Below are 7,625 nucleotides of genomic sequence, written 5' to 3'. Positions count from 1 at the left end.
GCACCCGCATCACAGGCTGTCAGCTGGAGGAGCCCTATTTAAAGGGGCAGTCCTCCAATGCTGCTCCTGCAGCAACCAACCAAAAGTACAGCATGGAGCAGACCAGGGGAAAGGCTGCTCCCAGATTTAACGATACCTCACTCCAGGTCCTACTGGATGGGGTGAGGAGGAGGAGGGAGATTTTCTACCCGGCGGACGGGAGGAAGTGGCCTGTCTCTGCCACCAAGAAGGCCTGGCTCGAAGTGACAGAGGAGGTCACCAGCAGCAGCAACGTCTCCCGCACATGGATCCAGTGCAGGAAGCGCTTCAGTGACCTAAATAGGTCAACCAAAGTGAGTACACTTACTCATTCCCCTACACTCCGTCTTCCACATCACCGCCCTCACCCTACAACTCCTTCTGCACTGTTAACACTACTCTGTCACATCACTCCTCAAACCCACTCAAACCTCATCCTCAACTTACCTGCACTTACTCACCTCCCCAGTACTCATCCCACCACTACCACTCAACCCAATCCTCATACAATGTCATAGCTCTGTCTCATACTCACCCTCTGATCCATCTCTTTCACGGTCAGCCTCACCCAAACCAATGCATTCAGCAGTTAGCCACATCACCATCCATCACTCACGCCTCTCTACTTTCTCCCCTTATAGGAGAAGAGAGCCCAGAATGCACGGGAAAGGCGAAGACCATAGGGGGGCCGCAACATCTGGTCATCCTCACAGACGTGGAGCAGGAGGCTCTTGAACTAAGCTGCACCCTCAAGTGCCTGTCCGTCGGGGACGCTGAGACTGCCATCCGACAAACGGCTGGTGACAGAACTTTAACATTCAGCACTCACAATAGCAAATGATGTTAACATGCCTTGCCATCTTCAGTACCTCAACATCTGTCATCGTGCTTAATATTGCCTTCTGTTCTCTTACAGGGCCTTCAGCGATTGCCGTGACGGCGGAGGGCGATTCCTCAGAGGATCTGCCAGCCTCTGAGGGGGCACAGTGATATCTGAGCAAGCCATCCACCAGCGTAGATACACACACCTCTGTGGGTCCCCATCCTCACTTAATTGGGGTCGCACATGGTGAGTCACCACACACATGTGAGCATGAGCAGACACTGTGGCAGGGGCAGCTGTGGAGAGTCCGCGTCGGTGGGAGCACTCTTCTCCAGGCTCTGCTCAGCTGGACACAGATGCTGAACCCTGGGGGCCATCCTTTAAAAGGAGAATGATCGAGGGGCAACAGCACATTTGCGAGGTGCTGGAACAGGTGCCACGCGCACTCTCCACAATCGCGCAGAGGATGGAGGAGTCCAACTCCTGCATGAGTGGAATGGTGGCACAGGTACAGGAGGAAATCTCTGAGATACTGTCACAGGGACTGGAGGGAATCTCTGGGATAGTGTCGCAGGTAAGTGCAGGAATGTCTGCGATGGAGGGAAGGCTAGTCTCCATGGAGCTTCAAGCACGGCTCACCAATGAGTCCATTGAGGCCCTAACAACGGCCCTTCGGACTCAGGGTGAGCAACAGTCAGTCGCCTTAAACAGGCAGGCAGATACACTAGCACTGGCCTTACAAGGCTTCACACATGTCCTCCATACTGTCATCCAGCAGGGTGGTAGGAGTGATGTGGGCCTGGTCCAGGAGAGGGATGATGGCAAAAGGGGACATGGAAGTGGGGACGCCACTCAAAGCACTCCCACGTCTCAACCACTACCCGCAATGCTGCCCCCTCTCCAGGTGGTCGAGTCTGCCCCTGCACAGGTGCAAGTGGAACAGTCTTTAGAGGGGCCCTCATGGGCTCCAAAACCCAGAGGGCATAGGCACAAAGCATCTAATTGGTCAGGGCATGAACAAGAGCAACCTGCCACTACCTCTGCTGCAGCCACAGGGGAGGCACAACGTAGGAGTACTTGTAAGCGTAAGGCAAAGGTTTTGTGAGCACAAAGGGGATGCACAAGGGTGTTTGATGTTTTGTCATGTTTTTTATTTATGTTTGATTTTTGTTAATGGCACATTAAATATTATTATTGTCACCACTACTGCCACGTCTTGGCCATTCTTGACTGGCTTGTGTAATAAATCCCTTTCATGAGGTTCACCATGAACACCCACACTTGAAGCCACCCACTGGGTCACCCTACAGTGGTGTATGTGTAGTTGCACGACTATTTTGTGCAGATGCCTGTGGCGGAGGTGGACAGCGTGCCTGGCGAGGCTGGTGATGTTGCTCGTCCTCGGATGAAGTGATGAATGCAGCCATGACGCCCCCCATCCTGACAGTGTGAGTTTGAGGGGGTCCGCAAAGTAGATAAATGTGTTTGCACAGCAGAGTTTAGGGTATAAATTAATAATTTTGAGTGGAAAGACAAAGGTGTTGCAGCCAAAACTTTGTCTGAAGTGACAGAGTGCCCTGCTGCAATAAATGAGGTATTCCCCCCAACTGTCAAATAATCCTTTGTATCTCCCACTGGCTGCTGGCTGAAACACGGCTGCTCCAACAGGGAGTGTTTCCCACAGCACGGGAAACACGCTGAGGATCCTTCAAAATTGCACCCCAGCCAAAATCTCCTGTCAATGAGGTCTGTCAACTACCTCAACTATCTAAATAATTATCGAAATTATCAACCCGCCACCTTTAATTGCCAGTGGAAGTCCCGCATGCGGGAGCTGCGCGCGCATCCGAATGCATCATCGGGGAACCCGGAAGTCAGTGGATTGGAGCCGGACTCCAAACCCGCTCCGGGATTCCGCCATTTTCGGCGCCCCCGCCCCCAACGCACCCGCTTGGCCATCCAAAAATCAGCCCCATAGTTTCCATAGTTAATCTTTAAAATAGGTAACAAAGTACTAGTGAAGGCATAGTGTTAGCTGGGTGCTGAGTGAAGTACTGCAGGGGTCATTGCTTCGACCACTGTTTCTAAACTGCAAAAATGACTTCAATTACAAAATCCACTGTAAGCTTTTCAAATTTGCACTGAATGCTAAAATGGGAAAAGTAGTAGCAACAAAAGATGCATTTAATGATTTGCAGAAGGGTTTACATTAATTACAAATTGGGTTGACAAGTGGCAAAGGAAACTTAATAAAGAACTTTCATTTTTATAGCATCTTTCACATCCTCGGGATGTCCCAAAGGGCTTCACAGCTAACAAAGTGCTTTTGATGGGTAGTCACTGTCGTTTTAAAGGCAAACATGGCAGCCAATTTTCACCTAAAGTCCCACAAACAGCAATGAGATAAATGACCAGTTAATTGGTTTTGGTGGTGTTGAGGGAATTAATGTTGGGCAGGACATGGGAAGAACAGCCTATTCTTCTTCAAGTAGTGTCATGGGATCTTTTATGAGCAGTCAGCGTCCAATTCGCAATCGCAATATGCATTTCCAGCGGGCAAGGTTCCTCGCAGGTTAATTGTCCCTGTGGTGCAAATCATAGAATATATGATTAATGTAGTATATACCAGGTGCTCTGCACACATATCCAAGCTCCTCAAGACTTTGAGTACCTTTCTCCCTATTCATTCAACAGTCTCACCTCATATTCAGTTGAAGGTTTTTCCTGGGAGGGTCAAATACCTGTTCCAATCCTTGCTCCCCCTCTCCCAAAAAAATTGCAAGTTTTGCCTTTAAACATAACAGCAGTGCAGATTAAAACAGGAGCCGTGAATTTCCTCGGAGCCGATCATAGAATCATAGAATGGTTACAGCACAGAAGGAGGCCGTTCGGCCCATTGAGCCCGTGCTGGCTCTTTGTAAGAGCAATCCAGTTAGTCCCATTCCTCCGCTCTTTTACTTCCACCACCCTTTCAGGCAGCGCATTCCAGATCATAACTACTTGCTGCGTAAAAAAGTTTTTCCTCATGTCGCCTTTGGTTCTTTTGTCAATCACCTTAAATCTGTGTCCTCTGGTTCTTGACCCTTCCACCAATGGGAACAGTTTCTCTTTATTTACTTTATCTAAACCCTTCATGATTTTGAACACTTCTATCAAATCTCCTCTCAACCTTCCCTGCTCTAAGGAGAACAACCCCAGCTTCTCCAGTCTATCCACGTAACTGAGGTCCCTCATCCCTGGAACCATTCTAGTGAATCTTTTCTGCACCCTCTCTAAGGCCTTCACATCCTTCCTAAAGTGCAGTGTCCAGAATTGGACACAATACTCCAGTTGTGGCTGAACCAATGTTTCATAAAGGTTCAACATAACCTCCTTGCTTTTGTACTCTATGCCTCTATTTATATAGCCCAGTATCCCATATGCTTTTTTAACCACATTCTCAACCTGCCCTGCCACCTTCACAGATTTGTGCATATATACCCCACAGGTCTCTCTGTTCCTGCACCCCCTTTAGAATTGTACCATTTAGTTTATATTGCCTCGCCTCATTGCCAAAATATATCACTTCGCACTTTTACATTAAATTTCATCTGCCTTGTGTCCGCCCATTTCACCAGCCTGTCTGTGTCCTCTTGAAGTCTATTACTATCCTCCTCACTGTTTACTACCCTTCCAAGTTTTGTGTCATCTGCAAATTTTGAAATTGTGCCCTGTTCATCCAAGTTCAAGTCATTAATATATATCAAAAAAAGCAGTGGTCCAAGTACCAACTCCTGGGGAACACCACTGTATACCTCCCTCCAGTCTAAAAAACAACCATTTACCACTACTCCTTGGTTCCTGTCACTTAGCAAATTTCGTATCCATGCTGCCACTGCCCCTTTTATTCCACGGGCTTCAATTTTTCTGACAAGCCTATTATGTGGCACTTTATCAAACACTTTTTGAAAGTCCGTATACACATCAAACGCATTGCCCTCATCAACCCTCTCTGTTACCTTATCAAAAAGCTCAGTCAAGTTAGTTAAACACGATTTGCCTTTAACAAATCTGTGCTGGTCCTGCCGCAACTTCAGCGGATATGTGGCGGAAATTCCTGGAAATGTGGCAGTGGCATAAATTCCCGGGCAAGGTGATCTAGCTTATGGAAATTTCTGCATGCAGTACATTCTCTTTGTTATCATGACATGTATAATGTATTTTATAATTACCACCTAACTTCACCTCCATATGCAATATTCTTTATCGCAATATTCCCGCTTTACTTTAGTGGTTCACTTCAAGTTGTGAAATTTCTTCCAGACCTCCCTCCAACTCCTCGAAGCAGGTTCACTTGATCTGTGACACATTACATACAGTTTGCCTACGCAGCACACTTATGGGTCGCCCTGATGAACTAAAGAGATTGTTCTGTTTTTGTATCATGCTTTTAACAGGGACCTTTGTGGCCTGATCAGTGCTACGGACCTTCCAAATTTTCCACTGAGCCATTTCTCAAAATTTGTGCACATTCCCTAGCTGAATAAACAAACTTTTCCTAAGTTATACTGTTTCAAAGACTCATAAGGCACTTGAAAAGCATTAAAGGATCAATATCCTCTTATAAGTACATAGTGATTGGATCATTTTCTATTGCTCCCACTAGTGAAATTGTGTTGGCATGAATTCATCCTCAGCAAAATTATGTGCTTCCACCATTTTAATTGAAAGTCATTAAAATCCATCGAAAAGAGGCATTACATAGCATTATAGAATCATAGAAACATACAGCACAGAAGGAAGCCATTCGGCCCATCATGCCTGTACCGGCTCTTTGAAAGAGCTGTCCAAATTAATCCCACATCCCAGCTTTTTCCCCATAACCCTGTGAATTAGTCCTCTTCAAGTACATTTGCCTTTTGAAAGTTCCTATGGAATCTGCTTTCACCACCCTTTCAGGTCGTGCGTTCCAGATCTTAACAGCCCTCGGTGCGAAAAAATTTCTCCTCATTTCCCCTCTAGTTCTTTTGTCAATTATTTTAAATCTATGACCTCTGGTTACTGACGCACTTGCCAGAGGAAACAGTTTCTCCCTATTTGCTCTATCAAAACCCCTCATAATTTTGAATAACTCTAACAGGTCGTCCCTTAACCTTCTCTGCTCTAAGGAGAGCAATCCCAGCTTCTCCAGTCTCTCCACATAACTGAAGTCCCTCATCCCTGGTATCATCTTGGTAAACCTCCTGTGCACCCTTTCCAAGGCTTTGACATCCTTCCTAAAGTGTGGTGCCCAGAATTGTACACAATATTCCAGCTGAGGCCTAACCAGTGAATTATAAAGGTTTAGCAAAACTTCCTTGTTTTTGTATTCAATGCCTTAATTTTCAAAGTCAAGTATCCCATAAGCTTTCTTAACCGCCTTATCAACTTGCCCTGCCACCTTCAAAGATTTGTGAATATGCACCTCCAGGTCCCTCTGCTCTTGCACCCCTCTCAAAATAGTACCATTTACATTATACTGCCTCTCCATGTTGTTCCTCTCAAAATGCATCACTTTACACTTATCTATATTAAATTGCATCTGTCATGTGTCTGCCCATTTCACGAGTCCTCCTGAAGTCTGTTACTATCCTCCTCATTATTTACGACGTTGCCAAGTTTTGTATGATCTGCAAACTTTGAAATTGTACTCACTATACCCAACTCCAGGTCATTTATATAAAACAAAATAATCAATGGTCCTACTACCGATCCCTGGGGGACTCCACTGCATACTTCTTTCCAGTCAGAAAAACATATGTTCACCACTGCTCTCTGCCTCCTATCCCTTAGCCAATTATATACCCAAGTTACCACTGTCCCTTTCTTTTTTAAAAAAAAGAGTAAATATCGCCCTAAGTATCCAGGTTCGTACATGAAGAATAGTTCCTTAGGCAAGGTTGCCAGTGCCAACAGAACCATATCTGGCATGAGTCACCAACTTCAAAAGAATAGGCATTTAAGGAGAAAACTGAAAAACCAAAATGATATACCAGTAGTGAGAAACTCTGGGTAAGCATAACTGGTAGCACTAACCTATTGAGTTACTTATTCCTTTAATTATATAATTGTGAGAAAATGGATTTACACACCAATTCAGTCCCAATCTCCTCTGCACTCTTTGTCACTATTAGCAAATCTTCCATCTCTTCTGATGAAAGTTCATCGGCCTGAAACGTTAACCTTACGTTTCTCTCTCCACCGATGCTGCTTGTCCTGTTGAATGTTTCCAGCATTTTCTATCTTTGATGTAAATGCAATCTATATGCGATAGATTGTGAAAAAGTGTTTTTGAACAAAACATGGAACTAACCACATGGGAGGACTTTAACTCTTTTTACTTCACTTCTGAGTCCCATAGGTGGATTTTAATGTTTATAAATATAAGGTAATGTATATTGGAACAAAAAATATGTAATATACACAGTGAGGGGGTCCTTTTTAGGAAAAGTAATTGTGGACACACTTGGAATTGAACTGCTGCTAACCTCTGGCTTTTTCAAGAGTGTACCTACCCAACACTTAGTCACTGAGAACACATATGCTCTAGGATTGCTATTTTGCAGCTGGCCAGCGGACATGATAAGATCCTAATTTTCAATGGGCCGATTTAGCCCAACTCCATCAGAAATGCTTCCCCTTAAAGGGGAGAGACACCATTAGAATTTCAGGGATGGATGGCCCAGCCAAAGAGTTTTTTAAACAAAGCAAACTAACAGAAAGTAACGAGATCAAATCCAAATGGTGGAATCAGGGAAAAAAATAA

This window comes from Heptranchias perlo, chromosome 2, assembly GCF_035084215.1.
Source record: "Heptranchias perlo isolate sHepPer1 chromosome 2, sHepPer1.hap1, whole genome shotgun sequence".
NCBI lineage: Eukaryota > Metazoa > Chordata > Chondrichthyes > Hexanchiformes > Hexanchidae > Heptranchias > Heptranchias perlo.
The sequence above is the reverse complement of the archived record's forward strand: the minus strand, read 5'-3'. Positions refer to the sequence as shown.